Source organism: Rhinopithecus roxellana, chromosome 10 (genome assembly GCF_007565055.1).
Source record: "Rhinopithecus roxellana isolate Shanxi Qingling chromosome 10, ASM756505v1, whole genome shotgun sequence".
Classification (NCBI taxonomy): domain Eukaryota; kingdom Metazoa; phylum Chordata; class Mammalia; order Primates; family Cercopithecidae; genus Rhinopithecus; species Rhinopithecus roxellana.
In genome coordinates, this window is record NC_044558.1 from 45,712,383 (window position 1) to 45,729,208 (window position 16,826).

At 35.6% G+C, this 16,826-nt stretch overlaps 1 pseudogene; it reads right to left on the reverse strand.

Moving 5' to 3' along the window:
• Nucleotides 1–124: 124 nt before the first annotated feature.
• Nucleotides 125–8,945, reverse strand: LOC104680840 (annotated as a pseudogene).
• Between the last annotated feature and the right edge of the window lie 7,881 nt (nt 8,946–16,826).

The following is a 16,826-nucleotide window of genomic DNA, read 5'->3' on the forward strand; positions in this document are numbered from 1 at the left end:
AGATAACAGAGGCCTAGTATAGATTTTCCTGAAGAAGAATGCAAATTTAATACATTCAATACTGACTTCTCTGCCATTTTTCTGTAGAAGCCCTGGTTTATTGTAAGGAGATTCCAATGCTTACCTATAACTGATTAAAATGGGCAAAGCATGGCATTTTCTTCTTATTTATAGGTGAATTCTCATTTCCTAGCTTTTGAAAGTGCTCCTTCCATGTATCTTCTATGACTATGTATCTTTGTAAACCCCAATCATATCATCTCTCCCCGCTGACCTGGGCAAATACAATGGCTTGTTGTGGATGATAGATAGAGGCAGCTAATGCTGTGAAACCAGGTGGATACACCAGCTTCTTTATGTTTGAACCTGTAGCCAAAATGAGTCCAACAAGGCCAGCAAAATTATAGCACCAAGTCTTGGAAAAAAACCCAGAGGATACATTTTGGAGATATTCATAGCTGTCTAATCCCCACTAAACCAAACGTTGCATCTTGGGCTTAGTCTGGGAGGATGTTTCCTGACACCAACTTGTATGTGGCTCACGATAATGTCAGAGCTGAGAGACGCTTTCTTCCAGCTGGGTTCTTAACTCCTCCACATATTTATATTGACCCTTGGGAACTAAGTAGAATGCAAGCTCATCAGCCTTCATGGGCTTTTTGGGAGGTGAGTCCTTTTTTGGAGCTGCATAGACTTTGAAGGTGAGCAAGCTCAGGCTAGCTGGCCCCATGGACCTCTGAATTAACCTTGGGCATGTTTTTGGCAGCAACAGCTCCAGAAGGAAAATCTTTCTTTAAAGTGTTTGAATTTTGTTTTGAAGGGAGTTAGTTTACCTGGAGATTATCTTTATTCTTCTGAATCTTTTTGGAAAGCTTCATCAGGGTGGGTCTAGGGAACCCTTTACTCTAGAGCTAGTTTAACCCTACCATTAAAGGATTATCCTTCTGGAGTCTCTAACAAGTGCCCCAGGTGTTCAATAAGGCTTTTTCACTTTGATTGGTTGGAACTTAAATGTCTCCCAGTTCTTTTTTTTTTTTTTTTTTTTTTTTTTTTGAGACAGAGTCTTCCTCTGTTGCCCAGGCTGGAGTGCAGTGGTGTGATCTCAGCTCACTGCAAGCTCCGCCTCCCTGGTTCATGCCATTCTCCTGCTTCAGCCTCCTGAGTAGCTGGGACTACAGGTGCCCGCCACCACACCCAGCTAATTTTTGTATTTTTAGTTGAGACAGGGTTTCACTGTGTTAGCCAGGATGGTCTCGATATCCTGACCACATGATCCACTCGCCTCGGCCTCCCAAAGTGCTGGGATTACAGGCTTGAGCCACCACGCCCGGCCCAAATGTCTCCGACTTCTGTGGGGGCTCTGGGAATTTTTCAGTTTATAGCTTTCCAGTGGTTCTTTAAAAAGCATTGTGAAGTTTCCCCTTAAAAATGTTCAGAAGTCTGTGAGTTCTACACAGACTCCTTGAGCTCTTCTTTCCTTCCTTCCTCGCCTCCTTCCTTTCCTTCCTCCCTTTCTCTCTCCCTTCCTTCCCCGTCTTTCTCCTCCCTTCCTGTCTTCCTTCCTCCCTTCCTTCCTCCCCTCCTCTTTTCCTTCCTTCCTCCCTCCCTCTCTTCCTTCTTGCCTCCCTTCCTCTCATCCTTTCTTACTTCCTTTCTCCCTTCTTGCTTCCTTCCTCCCTTCCTTCATTTTTCTATCTTTTCTTCTTTCTCTCCTTCTTCTCTTCCTTCCTTATTCCCTTCCTTTCTTCTTCCCTTATTCCCTTCCTCCCTTCCTTTCTTTCTTCTCCATTCCTTCCTTTCTCTCTCTCTTTCTTTTCTTTCTTTCCTTCTTTCTTTCCTTTTCTTTCCTTCCTTCCTTCATTCCTTCCTTCCATAGCTCTATTCTCTAAGTTCTTTGCTCTACAAATTACAATTGCCTCAGCCTCCCCACTCCTGTTCCCCTCAGATAGTCCAATTTTCTAGTTGTTTGCAATAGGAGGACAAGTCCAGTACCAGTTATTCCATCATAACTAGCAGGAGAAGTTTCAGTTTATATTTATCCTATTGAGTATTCACGGACAGTCTTATTTCATCTATACTTCTACCCCACTCACCCCCCTGCTAGATGGAAACTACCAATTTTAAATTGATGGTGGACAGGATGATTGCAAACTCAGTCATGAGTAGCTGAAGTAGGATACCTCTTGAAGGCTATGTGCCACAGATACTGCAATGTGCAATGTGGGCATGAAGAACTCTGATCCTGCCTTCAAATCCATGATTCAGTTTACAATCCATAAAGGTACATTTTGTTTATTATTTCTAAAATATTTGAATTCACACTCAATTCCAGTGTCAATTGCTATGAAGCAAATTTATTAAACGAATATTTATTTGGTTCTTCTTTTAGAAAGCCAAACATACTGAATTTGAATTACAGGTTCTTAGCATAGGTACCAATTAATAGTCATCTAAATGTTATATTCTTGCTAGTTACTCATGTGGCTTAATTGGTTGAATAGCTGTTTGGCAGGTCAATTTAAAGAGCTATTAATTCATCATTGTGACACCTATTATTTGGATATTATCCAAATTAAGACATTTTATTAGCTAATGTTCCTCCCTTAACTATTTTAATTGCCTGCAATAAGTGAACTAAACATTTCTACATGTTAAAATTTCCCAAAGCAGTTTTAGAAGGCTACAGAATATACTATAAATGGCAAAAAGCATTAAACACCCTAGCCAAAACACTGACCTATTGTAAACACCTGATAAAAACACAAGAGACTTGTATATTCTGTCAATAGAAGTGACATTACAGTACACTTTTCTTCTAGGAATGTGAATGCTAATGTTATTAAGAAAATCGCTTTTCCTTTTTTTTTTTTTTTCCTACTTTCTTAGTAAACTCAGGTGGCACTATAATATGAGTAATGGTATTTTATTTTATTTTACTTTAGAGGGGTAATGCTGGCAATGAATGGAAAAACTTAAGAACTCACAGTATTCTTCCACTTTAGCACAAAACTAGTATGGCAACATAGTATAATAAAAAGATCACTAGAATTTTTCATTCTAACTGCCAATACGTTGATGGCTTTGGTTGAAATATAGTTCATTCATTACTATGAATTCAATAAAAAAAAGATTTTTTTCTCCACATAGCTGACACTAGTCACAGGAGAATGAAATTGGCCCTGACGGGAATAAGTAGGTCATTCACTAGAGATGTGAACTGTTTCTGGAGGCAGGAATGTCATCATGGGTTTCAAAGGCATAATTCAGTGGTTTTTAACATGAGACTCAATGCCACCATTTTGGTTGTTTTATTTTCTGGATTTTATTTCTGTTTAGCCTCCAGTTTTTAAAATTATTTAAATTTATTTTAAAATTTATATACAATAAAACTCACTTTTTTATTGGTGCATATGTCTATAATGTTTGACAACTGCAAGTAGTCATGTAATTACCACAATAGTCAAGATTCACAGCAGTTAGCATTGACCTCCCCCCAAAAAATTCCTTCATGCTACTCCTATGTAATCAAACCCTCCCCCAAACCTTTAGTCCCTGATAACCATTGATGTCTTCCCCATTCTGTTGATTTTCCAGAACGTCACATAAATGGAATCATAGAGTATATAGACTTTACAGGATGATCCAAAGCTGCCTCTTTATAACAGATATTCTGCTCTTATCTCTTTATAATCTTCAAATAGAATCCATAAATAATATTATCTACTTTGACAAATATAAATTCAAAAAATCAATATACTACTCTAACATACATAAAAGAAGCAAAAAAAATCAATTAATAAAATAACAGGTATTCACAATGAAAATGGTTGAGCACAGTGAAGTAATGAAATGCTTACATCTACTTTGATGAAAAAGTTTTCATTTTAAGGGTACATAACAAGATCAGAAGCTGTTCTGCGTTAAAAAATACAGGAAAATAAAAAGAAAAAACGGAGATGTGATGATGTGATTTTTATGAAATATGAACAATTCTTGGTAAGGATCAGAACAAAACCAAGTAGGATTTTACTTTCTTACTTTTCAGAGAATCTTATTATCCACAAGAGTTGTAGTTCTGGAAAATTTAGTGTACATGTCTGTAATCCCAGCTTCTTGGCTGAAGCAGGAGAATTGCTTGAACCCAGGAGGTGGAGGTTGCAGTGAGATGGCACCATTGCACTCCAGCTTGGGCATCATAGCAAGACTCTGTCTCAAAAAAAAAAAAAAAAAAAAAAAAAGTGTGTTTTTTACTGCAAAATGCAGTTAGGTTTCTAGGGTTCGGCTGTGTATGAGTAGGTTTTTCATCTACATGAATCTCCACTGGGGCAATCAAAAAATGTATAGACTTGGGACAATTCCAGTGTGGTCTTATCTCAAGCATAGCAGGACATCTACCATCCCTGGCTTATACCTGTAAGAGCGCAAAATACTCTCCAGTCTCAACAACCAAAAAATTTCTAAAATTCTTCCTAGTGGGCTACAGTTGAGACCCACTGGCCAAGATGAAGTATCTCTTTTGCCATCTAGTAATCTCATGCCGGATAATCATCCTGGGTTAATGTTCGCCAGTCTTCTGATTACCAGTTGAATTTCTCAGATAAGTTCACATTAGGAAAGGAATATCTTGAAGTGCTACTTTCGTGTTCTAGTCTCTAGAAATAGATTTCCCATATTGCATATTGTATTGTTTATATTTATTTATTTTCTCTAAATTATAATGTTTTGACAGCTTAAAAATGTTTCTTACTGGAGAGCGACTACTCCTCCTGGGGCCAAGATAATTCTTAGAAATAGAAAAAGAACATGCCTTTGATATGCAAACCAATCAGTTCAGAGCCACACCTCATCTTTGTTACCCTTACATCCTAGGAAGAAATATTATTTTCCTTTAATCATTCCAGGGCTAGGTACCAGGCAGCTAAGGACTATCCTTAAAGTTTGGAGCCTCCTGAAATTATTCAAACAGCCAATGCCTTGCCTCTCCCATGGAAGCTCCAATAAAGGCCATAGCCTAGGCTCTCCGTCACATGTGGCCTTGTGTGGCTTGCTGAACCTCCTGTTTCTGGGTCCTGTGAGTACAATAAATTTTGTTTTCCTGAGGTTCTCTTGTGTCTCATCTTGTGACTGCCACTGACTGACCACACATAAAGACACAAAATAGAGATTAATAAATAATCATTTTTGTTTATACCAGTTCTGAGTATTTTTAGCCTGAAACAATCTCTGTGGTCCTGATCAACTTGGAAGTTAATAAGACTAGATTCATCTGCACAAAACTAACTTCTTAGTGTTAAATCTGCCAAGGTATTGTCCCCTCATTAAGTCTTCCTTTCATAATTAGCTGATCTCCCTTGAAATGTTGAAGATCTCCTTTTAAAATTCTATAATTACAGTTTTCTAAGAAGAAGGTTATCACTGGCACAAATGCTCTTCAGTATTTATCTGAATGAAGCCAGTCACACAATCTGGTTATTGTTTGATTTCCCATACATGGAAAGAAAATGTGTCATGTTCAGGTGGTCCAGGGCAAAATGCCTCAGCAAACTTGAGTATTCTCAAGAATGAGTGCAAGACACAGAATTCAACACCTTTTTTTTTTTTCTTTTTTTGAGACAGAGTTTCGCTCTTGCCCAGGCTGGAGTGCAATGCTGTGATCTCGGTTCACTGCAACCTCCGCCTCCCGGATTCAAGCAATTCTTCTGCCTCAGCCTCCCGAGTAGCCAAGATTACAGGCATGCACCACCATACCTGGCTAATTTTGTATTTTTAGTAGACAGGGGAGTTTTCCTTGTTGGTTAGGCTGGTCTCGAACTCCCGACCTCAAGTGATCCACCTGCCTTGGTTTCCCAAAGTGCTGGGATTAGTGAGCCACCACACCCGGCTGAATTCAACTCTTATTTAAAAATAAAATTACAGGTCAATACTCTAAATAGTATAAATGCAAAAATCCTAGACAAAATACTAGCAAACTGATTTTGACAGCACATTAAAAGACTCATATGCCATGATAAAGTGGGATTGTCAGTAATCAATAAGGCAACTTTCACAATATATAAGGTCTTTGGTAAAAAGTTTTTAAATTATAAACATTTTGCTTTTAGCATATGGAAAGGGTTTTTAGAGTTACATTGTTTTATTTAAGATTCTAGTTGGTGCTGCTAAGGTTGATGAACCTAGACCTGTGCCCCCATTGTCTATCACAAAGACAGAGCAAATGCCTTTCTATTTGCAATATACAAAACTTTCTATTGCAATCTCCAAAAGGCAGAACAAACACCTCTTGGGAATAAATTATGTGGGTCCATACAAATGAGTGATGAATGTCGCAGGCATTTATATTATCAGAACAACCTGAGTTAGAGTAAATTTTCACAGACTGCCTATAGTAATTTGAAAGAAACTAGTAACTTTCAAGACAGCACCAACCAAACACTGAATTAACTTTCTCAATATATATTTAACAGACACTCATGAAGCGTGTATTATATTTCAGGGTACTTTGAAGCCAGAAGTATTCCTTAAACTGAATCTGAGCTGAAGTAAATAATCAAATAATGAGTCCTCAAATACATACTCAACTGAAGGTTAGGAGGTGAGAGGGGAAGTGGAAGAAGTTTTGATTACACAGTTTGTGTTCTTTCAATGACACTACATTGACTCCCAAATGGTATTAAGTGCCCAAAGAGAAGGTGAAATTCTGTAGACTATAATACGTTGTAAATAAGGCTCCAGAGAGGATTCAGTTCCTTGGTATTCTTGGAAAAATGAGAGAGGCTCTTTGTAAGCCTTGACTTTATCAAATTTATTGATAGCTGACCTTTAATAATGCTATGGCAGACTCCAACACAATCATCATTTGTGGGAAGACATGAAATTTGGATTCCATCTCTCTGAAAAAAATTAAATATTTTTTAAACAAAGTGAAATAGTTTTACTTTCTCTTCTTTCTTCTTTATACATGCTGAATGTAAAAGATTTAGATATTACAATTAAACGACATAAAGAAACAAGTGAAAATCTCGAGTAACGTTAACTATTCAAAGTTAATCACTGTTTGTCAACAAATTAGATAACCTAGAAGAAATGAATAAATTCCTAGATACGTACAGCCTATAAAAATTTAATCGTGAAGACTGGAAAATCTGAACAGACCAATAATGAGTAAGAGGATTAAATGGGTAATTAAAAACCTTCCAGTGAAGAAAAGCCTGGAAGCAGATGGCATCACTAGTGAATTCTTCCAAACCTTTAAAGAAAAATTAATCCCAATCCTTCTGAAACCTTTTCAAAAAATTGAAGAAAACACTTCCAAAATTATTTTATGGGGTCAGTGTTCTCTTGATTCCAAAGCCAAAGACATACAAGAAAAAAAAAAAAAATACATGCCAATGTTGCTGAAGAATATAGATGCAAAACTCCTCAACAAAATACTAACAAACAAAATGTAATAGCACACTGACAGGATCATATACCATAATCAAATGAGTTGTTTCCCTGGATGCAAGGATGGTTTAACATATTCAAATCAATACATGTAATACACCACATACACAGAATGAAGGATAGCAGTTGCTTGATTAACTCAGTTGATTTAGAGAAAGCATTTGATAAAATTCAACATGCTTTCATAAAGATGAGAGACAAACTATGAATAGAAGCCATATACTTCAACATAGTAAAGGCCATATATGACAAGCCCACAGCTAACGTCATACACGGGTGACAAAGTGAAAGCTTTTCCTCTAAGATCAGAAACATGACAAGGATGCTCACTATTGCCACTTTTATTTAACATAGAAGTCTTAGCCAGAGCAATTAGGCAAAAATAAATAAATAAATAGAATCCAAATTGGAAAAAAAGGAACAAAATTTCCCTGTTTACAGATGACATAATCTTATACATAAAAACCCTAATGACACCACACATGGGAAAAAAAAAAAAAAAAAAAAAAAACTCTTGAAGCTAATAAATGAAGCTATAAAGTTGAAGGATACAAATTAAACAAACAAAAGTCAGATCCATTTCTATACATTAATAACAAACCACCCAAAAAGGAAATCAAGAAGACAATCCCAATGACAATAGCGTCAAACGGAAAAAAATACTTAGGAATACACTTAATAAAAGGGATGAAAGACCTGTGCACTGAAAACTACAAAACATTGATGAAAGAAATTAAAGCAGACACAAATAATTGAACATCCTATGTTCATGGATTAAAAGACATAATCCTACGCTCATGGATTAAAAGACATAATCTTGTTAAAAATGTACATACTACCCAAAGTAATCTACAGATTCAATGCTACTTCTACCTAAATCTTGCTGTCACTTTTTTACAAAAATTGTTTTAAATTATAAAATTAATACACATCCACAAGGAACCCAAACAGTTAAAGAGATCTTAAGAAAGAGAACAAAGCTGGAGTTATCACACTTTCTTATTTTAAAATGTATGCTAAAGCTACAGTAATTAAAACAGTATGGTACTGTCATAAAGACAGACATATTGACCAATGGAACTTAGTAGAGAGGCCAGAAATAAACCCATGCCTATACTGCCAATGATCTTCAACAAAATGTCAAGAAAACACTATGGGGAAAGGGTAATCTCTTCACAAATGATGCTGGCAAAGCTGTATATCCACATTAAAAAAAATGAAATTGGACCCTTACTCTATGTTATACACAAACATCAACTCAAAATGGATTAAATATAAAACTTCTACTCGGGAGGCTGAGGCAGGAGAATCACTTGAACCTGGGAGGTGGAGGTTGCAGTGAGCTGAGGTCGCACCACTGCTCTCCAGCCTGGGCAACAGAGTGAGACTCCATCTCAAAAAAATAAATAAATAAAAATAAAAAATAAAATGAAATAATATATATATATATAACTTAAATATGAAACCTAAAAACGTAAAACATAGAAAATAGACTTAAACATAAGATGAGAAACTGTAAAACTCCTAGAAGAAAACATAAGAAAAAGCCTTCTTTATATTAGTCTTGGTAATGACTTCTTGGATCTGACCCCAAAAGCACAGACAACAAAATTAAAAATAGACACGTGGGATTTCATCAAACTAAAAATCTTCTGTGCAGTGAAGGAAACAACCAACAGAGTGAAAAGAAAACCTATGGAATGAGGGAAAATATTTGAAAACCATAAATCTGATTAGAGGTTAATATCTAAAATACATAAGGAACTCATACAACTCAGTAACAAAAATACCAATAACCCAATTTAAAAATGAGCAAAGGACTTAAACAGACATTTCTCCAGAGAAGACATACAAATGGTCAGCAGGTATATGAAAGGATGTTCAACATCATTAATCATCAAGGAAATGCAAATCAAAACCACAATGAGATATAACCTCACACCTCTTAGAATGACTATTATTTAAAAAACACACACACACAAAGGATAACAAGTATTGTCAGGGAAGTGGAGAAATTGGAAACCATGTACACTGTAGGTGGGAACGTAAAATGGTGCAGTCATTCTGGAAAACAGTACGAAAGTTCCTTAAAAAATTAAAAATAGAACTACCATGTGATTCAGCACTTCTGCTTCTGAGTATATATCTAAAAGAGTTGAAAACAGGACTTCTGGGTTTGTTTTGTTGCTGTTGTTGTTTTTATTTTATTTTATTTATTTAGTTTTTTGAGGCGGAGTCTCACTCTGTTGCCCAGGCTGGAGTGCAGTGGCGAGATCTGGGCTCATGCAAGCTCCGCCTCCCGGGTTCACGCCATTCTCCTGCCTCTGCCTCCCGAGTAGCTGGGACTACAGGCACCCGCCACCATGCCTGGACAATTTTTTGTATTTTTAGTAGAGACGGGGTTTCACCATGTTAGCCAGGATGGTCTCGATCTCCTGACCTCGTGATCCGCCCACCTCAGCCTCCCAAAGTGCTGGAATTTCAGGTGTGAGCCACCGCGCCCGGCCTACTGTTGTTGTTTTTAAAAAGATACCTGCACTTCCTTGTTCTTTGTGGCATTACTCACAATAGCCAAGATATAGAAACAACACAAGTGGCCATTAACAGATGAATGGATAAAGAAAATATTGTATATATTTAATATATACAGTAGAATATTATTCCGCCTTAAAAAGGAAGAAAATCCTATCATTTGTGATAACATGAATAAACGTGGAGGACATTTATGCCAAGTAAAATCACCCAATCACAGAAGGACAAATACCATATGATTCCACTTACATGAGGTATCTGTGATAGTCAAACTCACAGAAGCAAAAAATACAATAGTGGTTTCCGGGGCAGGGGAGTGGGGAAAATGTGGAGTTGTTCAATGGGTATAAAGTTCCAGTTATGCTAGATGAATACGTTCTAGAGATCTGCTGTACAACATAGTGCCTATACAGTATTGTGCGCTTCTAAATTTGTTGAGGGTGTATCTTAACAATATATTAAGTGTCCTTGCCACACATATACATACACAAAACAAAAACAGAAACAAAAACAAAGGAATAGAAGGAAACTTTGGGAGATGCTGTATATGTCCATTGCCTTGATTGTGGTGATAATATCACAAGTGTTTGCATATGTCCAAACACTTTAAATTGTACACATTAAATATGTACAGCTTTTTGTATATCAATTATTTCTCAATAAAGCTATTTTTAAAAGAAAATTATTTTCCTTTGGGTAAATACCCAATAGTGGGATTCCTGGACCAAATGGTAGATCTACTTTGAGTTCTTTGAGAAATCTCCATACTGTTTTCTGTAGAGGTTGCACTAATTTACGTTGTCACCAACAATGTTATAAGCATTCCTTTTTCATGCATTCACACTAACATCTATTGTTTTCTGTGTGTCAACAAATTTAATTAGACACCATTTTAACCTGCAGTATTGCATTTTATTGTATATCTTACTTAATTTTGATGAACATTGTTTCTTTTACAAATTTTAAAAATTTATTTAAAGTCACATATAGATCAGTTTTAGTTTTACATACTCAAGTACTCAACATACAAATGAAAAAAATTCATCACATGCAGTATTCAAGCTTTTATCCAGAACTATGATTCTTTATCATGAAGCACATGTGCTATTAACAAAGGCACTAGAGAAGTAAGATATAGTCAAAATGGAGGAGTAGATGGATGAGATCCTCCTGGAAGGTCTGTCTGATTTTGCTAGTTGTATAAGTAAAACCAAACCTCTTATTTTGTCTACATTACCCAGATAATTTGTACTTGGATCTGGATAATTTGGAAGAAAAATTAGGGAGGGGAGTCTAACTTAGTAACTCATGTTGGTCAAAACATTCATCAGCTAACTACAAAATATTAATATAGTAGATATTAATATCTACTTTATTATAGATATTATATATAAGTAGATATTATATCTACTTTCCTAAAGTGAATCAAGAAATATCCAGCTTGGCCTTGCAGTTAGCTTTTATTCGTGAAAGATCTGCCCAGATCTTGATAAGAATCCTACTTATCTTCCTTCCTTCCTTATCGGGCTAATTTTCCAATGCTGCTCAGGGTATAAGAGTACTTTGGTAGGCAATTTGTTTATTTGTTGTTTGTTCTATTATGAGCTAAATCAAGGTAGATTTGGTATAGTCTTTGATGGTTTAAATCTTAATTCCTGGCAATTAGAAGACAATTTCTCCTTTCTTGATGATAATAATGTCTCATAAATAAAGTTTTTTTAAAAAAATTCTTTTGTCAAAATTTGTTAAAAAATATTCTCAAGTCTCCTATTTCCAGTGTCAGATAACATTTCTCACTGAGGTTCCCACAGGACCAAGACAGCTGTAACCAAAAGGCTCATCTGATGAGACCTTATCTAAATTATACAATAAAGTTTAAACCATTTTTCATCTACTAATAATTTACCGTTAATTACTTTTGAAGCTTAATTTTAAAATAAAGCAAGTGCCTATATATTGAAGATTTTTTAAGATAATCATTTTCTTTAAAAATTATCTCTTTTTTGAAAATTTGGCAAGAATTGCCTTATATTAGGGATTTTAACCCAACATTTTCCCCTGAGGACATCATGTATCCATTAATGTTGTTTCTTTAATACTTTAATGTTGTTTAATTAATCCTTTAACATTTTCCTGCTGGAATCACTGAGTATATCTATACCTACACCAATAACTATATTTATATATCTGTATCTATATAAATAGAAGTATCTATATAGATATGTACTATATCCAGGTAAATAGATATAGATATATAGATATGCACATATACAGAAACCACGTAAAAGGCAAAGATAGATGACAGACTATCTTTTATGTGGCTTCTGGCTTTAATATTTATGTTTAGAAAGATTGCCAAATGCTTACCTAAATTTGTTTCTAGAATGTTTATAGACCACATTTTCAATATTTTTTCTCACATAATATATGAACTAGATGTTTTCACCACACCCCTCAGCTTTTTGCCATTCCTCAGCCTCATCAGACACAGAAAATCTCAGGGAAAGAAGAAATGAGGGTTCCTTTGTGGCAGTGGCAGTCACGTTCCTATTGACACCAAAACAACTCTGTCAAAAGGATGAGTGAATATGGTGTGCCCACTCCCACTCCAGGCAAAATGGCCTCATCAAAGCAATATGTCAGAATTGTCTCATTTCATTATTTGAGGCTTATTCTGAATTAAACTCCTTTATATAGGACTTCTGTTACCCATGGAATTTTTTATGCTTCAAGTGTCTGTGTTCTAAGATGTCTGTGTCTATGATAACTTTCTGAATGTAGGAATGGGTAGAAGGCTAGAACTTAGATTAGAAAGAAGTCAGTATATTTCAAGTATATTCATATTCCTAGCGGTGGAATTATTGAGTCAAAGGATATATGGATGTCAAATTTTTACGGATATTGGGAAATAGAGCATTGTTCTCCAAAAAAGATGACTCAATTTACACTCTCACCAATAATATATTAGATTTTCTGATTCCTATATTCTTGATAATATTTATGTGTATTTACTTTTTAATTTGTTTAATTTTATATTTATCAGTATTTTATATTTGGGCAATCAGTAAAACAAAACAACATTTCTCTTTCATTATGAATGAAGTATCTTTTTGTCTTTCTGTTTCTGTTAATCATCTATATCTTTGTCCATTTTTCTACTGGATGGCATACTTACTGGTTAGTACACACATTTTAGAAATTTAGGAAATTTTCCCTTTGTCATGTTTTTGCAGATATTTTCCCTAGTATTTTGTTTATGGTGGGTTTTGCTACATAGCTGTTTAAAACTTTTTTCAGGTCAAATTTATACATCTTTTTTTTTTTTTTTTTTTTGAGACATAATCTTGCTCTGTTGCCCAGGCTGGAGTGTAGCAAGTGATCATAGCTCACTGCAGCCTTAAATTTCTGGGCTCAAGAGATCCTCCCACCTCAGCCTCCCAAGAGCTAGAACTACAGGCCCAGGCCACCACACCTGGCTATTTTTAAAACTTTTTGTGGAGATGGGGGTCTCACTATGTTGCCCAGGCTGGTCCCAAACTCCTGAGCTCAAGCAATACTCCCACTTCAGCCTCCTGAAGTGCTGGGATTACAGGCATGAGCCCCTGCGCCTGGCCAAATTTATATATCTTTAAAAAATAGTTATTGTCTTCCTTAGAATGCCCTTCCCCATTCTAAACTTACAAGTACATTTGCCCATGTTTTCTTCTAGCCCATTCATGATTTTTTCTAATTTTAATGAATGTTTTATTAAACTATAACATGCATATAGAAAAGTACATCAATTGTAAGTGGACAACTTACTGAATTTTCACAAAAGAAACCTTCTGATGTAGCCAAGATTCAAATCAAGAAACAAAACATTACTAGTGCCACTGAAGCCTCTTTTATGTCCTTTCCAATCATTACCACTCTTCAAAGGTTATCACTATCTTGATTCTAATATCATAGGTTAGTTTCTCATATTTTTGAATTTTTTAAATATGGAATCATATTTAAAACCAAAGTATGTACATTTTGGCTTTTTTAACTCAACATGATGTTTTCAAGAGTCATTAATGTTGTAATTATTAGGATGGGGCAAAAGTAATTGCGACTTTTTACCATTGCTTTTAATCACAAAAACTAATACAATTTGTTATTCTTATTGCTATGTAATATTCCATTTATAAATATGTAATAATTTCTTTATCCATTCCACTGTCAATAGATATTTGGATTGTTTCCATTTTGGTGCCATTATAAACAGGGATTTTATAAACATGTGCTTGGATGACTATATATATATATATATATATATATACACACACACACATATATATTTATGTATGACTTTGGATGACTATATATATATAGAGAGAGAGAGAGAGAAAGAGAGAGAGAGACATCTTTTTTTGTTGGGCTTATACCTGAGAGTATAATTGCTGGGTTCAGCTTTAGTACTTCTTTTCAGTTTTCCAAAATGGTTGTACCAATTTACATTACTACCAGTAGTATATAAGTTTTGTTTGCTTCATATCCTCACTAACCTCATATATTCTTTCTATTTCATTTTAACCATTCTGATGGGTCTGAAGTGGCTTCTCACTGTAGTTTTAATTCACACCTCTCTGATGGCTAATGAAGTTGCCATTTTTAATGTGCTAATTGGTATTTAGGTATGTTCTTTAACGAAGTGCCTGTTCAAGCCTTTGACCATTTTTCTACTGGACTCTCTTTTCTCTTGTAGATTTGTGGAAATTCTTTATATGATCTGGATAAGAGTCTCATACATCCACATATCTTCTCCCATTCTATGGCTTGTCTTTTCACTCTCAATACTGTCTTTTGATAACAGGTTCTTAATTTTAATACAGTTCAATTTACCATTTTTTCTTCCTGATGAAACACTATTTTAAAAAATTTCTTTAAAACGGGTTTAATTAAATATAGTGGACATCCAATAAACTGCACATATTTAAAGTGTATATTTTGTTAAACTTTTGGGAGTGATAGGTAGTATCTATTATCTTTATTGTGGTGATAGATTCATGGTTGAATATCTGTCAGAACATCAATTTTAATAGTTCAATAATACTTCTTCCTATGAAGATACTCTAATTTCTCATTCCTCCACTATTGGGCAATGAAATTGTATTCCCTTTCTTCCCTATCATATATAAAAAAAAAAAAAACCTTCATTAAATGTCATAAGGATAAAACAGCATGGATGAACAAAAAAGAACAGATACGGTTTTTGGAAGACAAGATATGCTAGGTTGCTTGGCAATGCCATCATGTGAAGAAAGAAGGGCAAGAATGTCACATAGGATGATGAGGAATGCTCCAGTCATGCTGTGCTTCAGTAATGAGCTGTCATGTGTTGTGATGTGCAGTTCTTAAGTGGTAAAGTGTGCAAGCCGCATAGCAAGAGGTGCTAACCTAGGTGTTGACAGCTGCCTACTTCAGGAGAAACTGACTGAAACAGGCATAAAACAACCTTTTTCTCTTCTTAAAAATGGTTTTTAATTACAAAAGCATTGGCTCATTTTATTATGAATCAGAAAAATATTTGTGCATAAATGGAAAATCATTCCCTGTCCGTGTTCCTACTTCCTATAGGTAACCACTGGAAATATTTTGTTATATAAACTTTCAGACATTATAGAATAGACAGACAGTTATAGTCTATCCATAGTTATGTATAGCTATTATATATAGTTGTATAAGAAGAGAGTTTATTTTTTAAGCATAATCCTCGCCAACTTGCCCTTTTCATTTACTATCTTGCGTCTCCCTCTCCACAGCAGTGTAGTAGAGGCATATCTGCTCCTTCCTTCTCCAAGACACAGCTCAGGGTGCAGCTGATATGCCCCAGTTTCAGTCCCAATGCCTGCAGTCACCAAGATAGTTCTGGCAACTTGCCTGGGTGAGTGAATGGCTGGACACTGACAAGACCTACCTCTAGAGCAGTGTTTGCCCTGGTTCCCACACAACTGCACTTCCAAGATGAGCACTGGCTTCAGCCCCCTCAGATACCGTCGTCTTCCCTGTTCCTCCAGGTCTCCAGGACATGCATGGCAAACTCAGGAGCCTATAGAAGCCTAGATGGTCAAGTAAAAGAGCAAAGCATGCTAGGTGGAATAGTGCAACTGTAAGGAATGGGCGCGCTAGCCCTGTTTGAAGGGCAGCCACTACTCACACCATCTGATTCTTTGTCAGAAGGGAATATTGTCAGATCTCTACATTTTCAAGAGAAGCCAGAAATCAAATTTTTAATTAAAAAATCTGCTTTTCAAATGTCAGCAGCTAAGATTTTTTAAACATATTCAAGTCTTGACTTTTAATTTTTAAAATAAGCTTTATATTTTAGAACAGTTTTAGATTTACAGCAAAAATGGCAAAGATAGTACAGAAAGTTTCCATATACCCCACACCCAACTTTCCCTGTTACTAACATCCCACATTAGAATGGTACATTTGTCACAATTAATGAGCCAATATTGATACAGTGTTAGTAGTAGTTGACTGACATTTCCTTAGCTTTACCTAATGTCTTTTTTCTATTCCTGGATCCTGTCCAGGATAGCACATTACATTTGGTAGTCATGTGTCTTTAGGTTCCTCTTAGCTACGAGTTTCTCAGACTTCCCTTTTTTATTCACTGACAGTTTTGAGGCATACTGATCAGAATTTTGTAGAATGTCCCTCAGTTGGGTTTTTCTGATATTTTTGTTGTGACTAGACTGGGGTTATGGGTTTTCAGGAGCAAGATCACAGAGGTAAAGTACCATTCTCATCACATCGTATCAAGGGCACATACTATCCACCTGACTCATCACTGCTGATGCTCTTGATCACCTAGTTGAAGTAGT